The sequence below is a fragment of the Pseudonaja textilis genome, chromosome 6, assembly GCF_049901715.1.
Source record: "Pseudonaja textilis isolate UNSWEBS1 chromosome 6, rPseTex1.2, whole genome shotgun sequence".
Classification (NCBI taxonomy): Eukaryota; Metazoa; Chordata; class Lepidosauria; order Squamata; family Elapidae; genus Pseudonaja; species Pseudonaja textilis.
The window spans coordinates 58,205,704-58,214,843 of record NC_141995.1 but is presented as its reverse complement, the minus strand read 5'-3'; the positions used below and the strand labels follow the sequence as shown (position 1 = coordinate 58,214,843).

General features: G+C 36.2%; 1 long non-coding RNA gene across 1 annotated transcript; it reads right to left on the bottom strand.

Annotated features, from left to right (window-relative positions):
- Positions 1-1,604: 1,604 nt before the first annotated feature.
- On the bottom strand, positions 1,605-8,839 carry LOC148125492 (uncharacterized). The gene is made up of 3 exons (XR_015744173.1): positions 8,714-8,839; positions 4,351-4,448; positions 1,605-3,170 (listed from the first exon to the last, which is right to left on the bottom strand). It is a non-coding gene; the product is annotated as an uncharacterized LOC148125492 (long non-coding RNA).
- Between the last annotated feature and the right edge of the window lie 301 nt (positions 8,840-9,140).

Below are 9,140 nucleotides of genomic sequence, written 5' to 3'. Positions count from 1 at the left end.
GCATGATGGGTTGAGCTCCCATCCTTGCCTAAATTCCTGCCAACCTAGCAATTCAAAAGCAGGCAGTTGTGAGTAGATAAATAGGTACTGCTTCGGCAGAAAGGTTACTATATTCAGTATTTTCATGCTGGCAACATGATGATGGAAGAGTCTCTTAGACAAGGCAGGCTCCCTTGGTTGAAAATCAGAAATGAACCTTGCCCCCTTGAGTTGGTCACGAGTGGATAGGAGAAACCTTTAAACCTTTTTATATTTAAAAAACTTTGCTGTTTAGCAAGATGTTGATGATTATGTTGATGATGATGATTGTCCATTTAGTCATGTCTGATTCTGGATTTTTCATGAGTTCAGATCTTGCATAACTTCTTTGAGTTGTCCTGTGCTCTGGCTGATGTCAGCTGTGATGGTTTGATCGCATAGCAATGTAGATGAAGACAAATTTCTAGTACGGTAAATAATTTTAACTGGTCCAACATGTGAATCTAGCAATTTAACATCCTGTTTCTACATGAATAAGTATCAATGAGTGAGAAGGATTTTATGTGCATATTTTTTCAGACGTTTGGCAGTCATCTTAAACAGAATGAGATGTGAGAATAAATGACTTCATTTTTCAAGTTTATACTGGTAATTAGAATATGGAATCAATTCCGTTTCTTCCATTTGATTTATAGAGATTTTAATATATTGTTTATGTTAACCACCCAGAATTTATTTGTAAGATGGACAGCCATATACATGTTTTAAATCGATCAATCAATTGAGTTGAACTGAACTGAATTCTTTATTGTCATTGTACGTATATAATTAATTGAGATTGTATAGATAGATGGGGTCATTTTATTCTTTGTTGGAATTTGTGATGCTGACAATTTTCACTTGAATCAAGTGAGAAGAAACATGAGATTCAAATACAATTTTAAAGGAGGAGAAAAGTAAGATTAAAAGAAAAAAGCATGTCCAGGTAAGACACCATTAGCTGAATTGTAAGCGTTTGCAACATCATTAGTCAGTAGCATCCTCTTACTACATGGTTGCTTGTTCACATGCAAATTTGCATAATCAGGGGCTAAAGAAGCAGGATATACTACTTAGATGACAGTTTGTCTGCTGTCACATCTAAATGCATACACATCAGTACACTGTCAATACCTTTTACACTAAGCTGTGGAGTAAAGGTGTCAATTGATTAAGCATCATTATATTTACATGGTTGTTAGTCTCTAAATTACACACACTCATCAGCCCACTTCTGTTCTGGTTCATTAAACTGAGCCAGTCACCACATTTCTCCCCTCTGGCTGGGTGTAATTGAGTCCCTGCCTTCTGGCAAGGTGATAATTAAATTCATTGAATAAGTGACAAGTGGGTGGGAAGGAATCTATTTACAACCTAGCCAAAGGAGACCGACCCAATTAACACTCTTGTTTAAGGGCAGATGTTTCTTCCCGCGTGTTTTATTTGGATGAATAAGGGGTTCCCTCCATTTTTTCCCCGTTGACATTTGTAAGGAAATATTTGAAAAACTGTAGCCAAGTATTTAAGTCCTTAATTTGTATGCTTCGTCATTTTTAAAAGTTAAAGAAAACTATTGTTCACAATCCTTGCACTAGTAGGTTTTAATGAAGCTGTGAGATAACAACCCCACCATCAGATTAGATAAGGTAATTGAAGTATCACTCTGTCCCAGCTGTTCATATTCAAGTTAAAATTGAGATCATTTATCAATTTCCTTTTCCGGGGGATAAATACGAATTAAATTACATTCAATCTTTATATACCTTGTATAATTTATTAGATCTTTATCGTTTCATGAGAAACATACAAATTGCCCCAGAACAAATAAAATCATGCAATAGTTATACGGTTCAAATTTATATGGAGAAACTCTTGCCATGAAGAATCTTACAGATAATCACCTTAGCATTACCCTAACAATAGACTAGATAAAATGATGTATCGGAGAGATCTTGGCAAACAGGGAGAAGAGCTGCAGTCAGGGCAAAGTTTGGATAAAAGGCAGCTTTGCCCATAGCAGAAATATGGATATGGCAAAAGTCTCTAAAGGATCTCCCCCAATTTCACTGACAGTAAGATTGATGTCAGGTTTCTAAGGTAATCCAAGCAAGTAGCACTCCTGGGGAGAATGAATTCTACTTTATTGAAAGGTTACACTGAGAAAATCTTACAAATCTGAAAGTATATTTTCTCCCCCATTGCTTTTACAATGCAAGAAATCATTTTATATGTTTTCTAAATATGCATTCCTGTTTCCCTGTTTGCCAAGATCTCTCCCACATACGTTACCTATAGCAGTGGTAGTATTCTACTGGTTTGGCCTGGTTCGGGTGAATCGGTAGTAAAAAATGTTACCGCCTGGCTGAACTGGTAGTAAAAAAAAAAAAAAAAGTGACCGATTCGGTTGAACTGGTATTTCTTTCTCTTTTTTTCCTTCTGATGATCAGCTGTTCCAATGATCAGCTGTGCCGGGATCCCCTTCGCTGTTTTATTGCTTCACTCAGGAGGCTTCCCTGAGGCCCAGGAGGCAAAAAAATGGAGCCCCCCCCCATGCGCTACATTTTTTGCCTCCTGGGTCTCAGGGAAGCCTCCTGCGAGCAAAAACGGCCTCCCAGGAGGCTTCCCTGAGGCCCAGGAGGCAAAAAAAATGGAGCACTGGTCTGTGTATGTGTGCAAAAAAGGCCAGAGAACCCAGTCACATGGTCATGCCCACCTAGCTATGCCCACATATCCAGTAGTTAAAAAATATTTGCATCCCACCCCTGACCTAATGTTACAGTTCTGGGGTGGTTTTCTATAAATACAGGCGAGCCTGTTTCTTTTGTTATTGTCAACTATCTAGTTGCCAAATCCAGAAGAAAAAAAAAGAGGAATTCCTGGGACATCATTAGTATAAAACTTTACTGAATAAACCAAATTGGAACAGAAGAAATAAAACCAGCTCTGGGTTGTCCTTGCAAAAGCAAGTGTAGTTAGTTCCCCCTTTTCCCTATGCGCCACCCTCAGTCCAAAGCATCCACCAATCACTCCTGTTCATTTTGTTATGGGAAAGAGCCAGGACATCTGCTCAGTGTGTTCTTGGGATGCCAGCAACATCTCACGGTGCCAACACATTCTTGAAATCCATCCATCCTCCCTTTGTCATTTTCAAGCTAAGAGTGAAGGAAAATATAGGTGAAAGTGTGAATAGGTCTTGACAGTTATATTAACTGTGAGGTGTTGTGATCATTCTTAGCTGCTTTTTTATGCTATAATTTTATAAATTTTTGCTTCTTTTTCATTCTGTTAGCGAGCCATATTTATATACATATATTATTTTATTTATTTATTTTGGTCAATTGCTTACAAAATAATAGGTATAAGTAAAAACATAGTTATGAATACATGGATACATATAAGAAAAATAAAAAATAAAAGAAACAATAGGACAGGGACGGTAGGCACGTTGGTGCGCTTATGCATGCACGCTATAAAAAGTATGGTCTAAATGTATGGTAAAATATATGGTATAAAATTTGTATGGTCACCCCTACAAAATGGGTGACCATACAAATTTATTAAATGAGTAGTTATTTAGAAAAAAATAAATGGGATAATTATTGAACTAGATTCAAGGGCAATATCACAATATTTGTAAAGATTGTATTAGTTTTTAGAAGACAAATTCCATGATAACTTGAGTAAAAAGGCATAAAAATTAACTCTCCTCTTGAATTATTAGAGTGGTCAAGTAGTTATTTTAAAGGAACTCTTTAATAAACATCAAAGAACTAAGCATAAGTCACTGGGAATAAATTGCTTGCACAAATTTTACTTAGGCATAAAGAATGGTTGATAATAGTAGTATTGATTATATGTGTGTGTGTGTGTTTTACTTAGATTTACTTAGATTCTACTTAGAAAAAATAATAATTCTGTAAATAGCTAATCATAGATATCCCTCATTTTTCACTATAATTAATTTATTTCCACACTATTGGAAATAAAATTATTTTGATCTCTGAAATTAAAACTACATTGTCAGCCAAAACTCTAGCGTCAAGATTTTATGAAACGGATTGGAAAAAAGAACTTTACAATACGCAATGAATCTCTGGTATTTCATACCACAAGACATTGTGACAACACCTGTTTCTTCATTCCTACAAATATTTATATATCATCCAACCAAACCTTTTTGTATGATCACTTAAAGCATTATAAGTTTCCCTAAAACAAGAAAATTATCTGAAGACCTTAAAAACTGCTGCTGTTGCAATATTGGCCAGGTGAAATTATGATCTGTGCTACGATTAGACCAGCTTTCTTGTCTTCTTTCAATAGGAGACAAACCTGGAGAGGGCGGATCTGGTGTCCCGATGATACAGCATGCGATCTTGGAGATCTGAGATTGCAGCCGATATCTTTGCTCCTGAATGGTCCAAGTGGATCTAAACCTTCCCGAAGAGATGGTGAATGTAAAGAGCGCATCCTGTCAATCCCAGGGATATCGCAAAGTCCCTGGTAGATCCAGGATACGCTCTTTTTTGCCAGCGGCAAAAAAGCTGCTGAAGTTGGGACAGCTCCGAAACGAAAGAGAATGGAAAGAGAGAGTGTACCGGTTTGGTGAGAACTTTTTCTTTATTTTAAGACTTGAAAGGACACCCTGAGGAAAAGAAAGAATCTGTAAAAGTTTTGACAGAAGTGATTAAGCGACGATTTTAAACAGGAATGTCAAAGTTTTGTTTTTTTTTTCATTGCTGGATTTTCTACACATGATCTTATATTTTGAAACTGGGCTGGTTTTTTTTTTTCTTTTTATATATTCTTCTCTCCTTTTTGATTTTATAATATTCTAAGCCAGAGATTCCCTTTTAGTTATTTTTTAAATATCTTTTTTTTAGTTAATTCTTATTATATTTTTCTTGGAAAAGGAGGGGGAAAGTGAAAACTAAAGAAACTTTGTAACACTGCCAACTAGAGGCTTGGAAATATTCTATTTTTCTTTTGACCAGACAAAGCTGAGAAAGAATTGAGACTTTTCAAGGACATTGCCTGTTTGATAAGATAGAGGGAAGAGCACAGGAGAGTATTATTACAGGTGCTCTTCTGGGTTTCTATCAACAGTCTGGTGTTGAAGCTTAGGAAAAGAAAAGACAAGTCTTTGGAGAAGAGAGTTATAACAAGAGCCTTGGATAATTAAACAAAGTGCAGTGTGCTCTTTTTATTCTTTTTAAGCTGTGCTACCCCTCCTCATCAGTTTACTTTTTTTTTTTTTGCAATAACTATTTGGATTTTTGGCTCTTTGGAACTTGTCTTTTTTTTCTTTCTTGTCTTTGGAAGTTAAATTTGTACGTCTGCTTTTTATTTTAAAGGAAAAGCTTTAGTATTAATGCTTCCCTTCTTTTTCTTTTTAAGGGAGTAGCTTTTTTCTTCTTTTTCCCTTCCTGGTATTTTTGTCTTTCCATCTACCTTCCATATTGGTTTTTTTATTTTTCTTTTGGTTTATTTTTATGCATACTTTTATATTTGAGACCTCTTAATTGGATTAAGGTGTTGAAGAACCTGAAGAATTTTTCCTTTCTTTTTTAGCCTTTTTCTTCGCTTTTTCGCCTTTTTTTAGGATTTTACAACTTTTTCTTTTTTGTGTGTGTCCATGGTGTGTTTATGGTCTTTTCCTTCATTTTTGAATTTTTACTGTCATCTAACCAACTGATTGGATTAAGGTATACAAGAACCTGAAGAATTTTTTTTTCTTTTTCTACTATTATTACTATTTGGCTTCTGTTTTCTTACTATTCTTCTACTTTTTTCCTACTATTTTTATTTGGAACTGCAATTGGTGATTTTACAATTGGATTAAGGTTTAGAAGAACCTGAAGATTTTGAACTCCTCAAAATGAGTAGGAAATTAACAGCTCCTGGTTCTTCAACTTCCACTTCTTCCTCTCCACCATCTGGAGGACAACGTTCAATACAGACAATATTAAGGCAAGAAAAAGAACAAGAAAAAGTGACCCTGCAGATGATTATGCAAGGAATTCAAAATATTCAAACAAGATCAGGGAATATTGAAAAGAGAATAGAGAACATTGAACAAAGAACAGGGAAAACCGATGAAAAAGTGGAGAACATCCAACAAATGATGATGAAGTATGATGAGAGACTCCAAAAAATTGAAGAAGAAGATAAACAAAGAGACAAGAAGATTGGAGACATTGATAACAGGTTAACTGTGGTTGAACAAGATAAAAGTGGTATTCTGAGATGGGAGATGGACAGATCAGAATTTTATCTTAGATTCCAAAACTTAGAGGAAGAAAAAGGACAAAATCTAGCTGAGATAATGATAGAAATATTGGCTGAAGCTTTTGAAATAACTGAAGATAAGATCATGGATGGAATAGATGAGGTTTATCGAGTCTTCACAAGATATGCGATGAGAAATAGCTTACCAAGAGAAGTTCACATCAGATTTACAAAGAAAACCATGAAAACACAAATATTGTAAGTGGCAAGAGAGAAAACATTGAAATACAAAGACAAGGAGATTGTGATCCTGAAACAAGTGCCCAGAAGAGTGAGAGAGATGAGGAGAGAATACCGATTCCTGACCAAAATGCTACTTAAAAAAGAGGTGAATTATAGATGGCTGATTCCAGAAGGTTTAATGTTCACATGGCAAGAACAGAGATATAGAATTGACTCAATTGAGAAAGCTGAATCATTTTACACAGAATTTTTCAGAGGGGAGGAAGAGGCAGAAAAAGAAATTTCACTAATTGAATTCCAAGAGGACTCCCAAATGACGACTGAAAAAGAAGGTATAGTAGGTGGAAAGGAGGAAGCCCAAAGAACACAATAAATCATGCTTGTATTGATTATCAGTATGCTCTTTAGCTGTGATGGAGAACCTATGGCATGCATGGCAGAGGTGGCACACAGAGCCCCCTGCTGTGCATGTGCGTGCATGCCTCCCCCCCCAGCCAGCCATGTACCTCCCATGCACCCAACTCCCCAACCAGCTGGTCTTTGGGTCTCTGTTGTGCATGTGCAAGGGACATGCATGCATGCGAGGGCATGGGGCACCTGCATGGGGGAGGGGCACATGGGTGAGATGGGGTGCATGCGCACTTTGGGCCCTCAGTGCCGAAAAGGTTAGCCATCAATGCTCTATAGCACTTAGACTTATATACCGCTTTATAGTGCTTTACAGCCCTCTCTAAGTAGTTTACAGAGTCAGCATATTGCCTCCAACAATCTGGCTCCTCATTTTACTGACCTCGGAAGGATGGAAGGCTGAATCAACCTTGAGCCTGGTGGGATTTGAACTGCCAAATTGCAGTCAGCCAGCAGAAATAGCTTGCAGTACTGCACTTTAACCACCATGGCTCATGAACAACATCAAGCTAATTCAGAAGGAAAGTGAAACTCCCTGCATAAATAATCCTTCTGACAGCAATTGCTAAATAATTGCCCTATTTTAAACACAGCTATTCTTAAGAAAGTGTCACTTCTTTTACTACAACCATAGTAAGTTTGTTCCTTACACAAAGGTTTTGAATACCATGCAGGTAAACAACTTTGCTCATACTCCCACATTTAAAAATAATAATTTTAAAAGTCAAGACTTTTATATTCTCACTGAAACTAAAATTATCAGACATCAACATTAAATGACTGAAATTGCTTCCTAGTGCTAGATAGTTAATAACAGTATCAAAAAATGAAATTAATAGTTGGACTGGTTCATTCATATGTGTAAAACATCCCAATAAAATTCATCCCTTGATTTCAATGTATTAATTCACTTTCATTCAACAGGTTTTGCCATTATTAAACAGTATCTCTCAGATTTGTCAGGCAGACCCATTCATGAAATAGTGAAAAATACTGATAGCCTAAAATACAATTCACAGAGGAGGCTCCATTTTCTCTGCATGACTTTATGCTAATAATCTCTATTAGGTATAAAGTGATCTTTCTCTCTAAGTTCTTTGAAATTTGTATTAACTTTGGATATAGGCCATGAGCTGAGTTGTGCATCTTTAATTTAGAAATGATACGGCAAGCCTTCTGACCGCAGACTGAATAATGTTAGCAGAAATTGTATGTTATTTTGAGACTTAGCTGAAAAATTGATATATCTCAAAAATTAATTTCTTATTTCTCAGAAAGTTTTCTCCCACAAACACAGCATATTTCTATTTTATTTTATTTATTTGTTTTGTTCTAAGAGCAGTTTAAAAATTTCTTTGAAATTTGTATTGCTAGTGTTTTTGAGATTAAAATATTAGAAGATATATGTCTGCCTCTGTGTGTGTGTGTGTGTGACTGTTTTTTTTTTTGTATTAATTCCACTATCTTTCTGAGCAATTGCTTTAAAAGAATTTCCTTATATCTTTAAAATATTTACATACCTTCCCTTGAAAATATTTACATATCTCAAATGTTATTTTAATTGCAGACTGCTAGAGAGATAGGTCAAAAACTCAGGGGAAGTCAAGGCATGTGTTCACACCCTAAACTACCCCATAGCTAAGAAAAATGTAAAATGATAAGTTTCACTAACGATAATTCCACCATCATATTCGTATTTGAGAGTAATCATGTAAATAATCATCTTTCCCTCAATAAATAAAAAATATCTGAAAAACCATCTAGACTTAGCATTAGGAATTCGCTAAGGGCAACTTACTTTCTGATGTATACTCACCCACACATGTGATTCCTGGTGAGCTTAGCTAGTTGTAGAAACAGAAATAGGTTCAGCGGTGCGATTCAACCAGTATAACAACTGGTTTGGTGAGTGCACACTTCACATGCATGTGCTCTGTGTGTGTGCTCTATGTTTAAAAAAGCTAATATTTACCTTCAACTGCAGCTGAAGAAAACAGGGGTGGGCGGTGGGCGGGCCCACATGCTCGTCAGGGCGAACTGGTTTGGAGCCAGTCAGAACATTGTCAGAACACATTGTCACAACATGATTGACAGAACAAGGTCCAAACCGGGAGAATCCCACCACTGGATAGGTTGCATCAGAGCTATGATGTCTGTTCTTGTTGATATTAGGATTGATACTATGATACCTGGATTGTGTGCTGTTATCCATCAAGTGACCAATCAGGCAGCAGAAGAAAGTT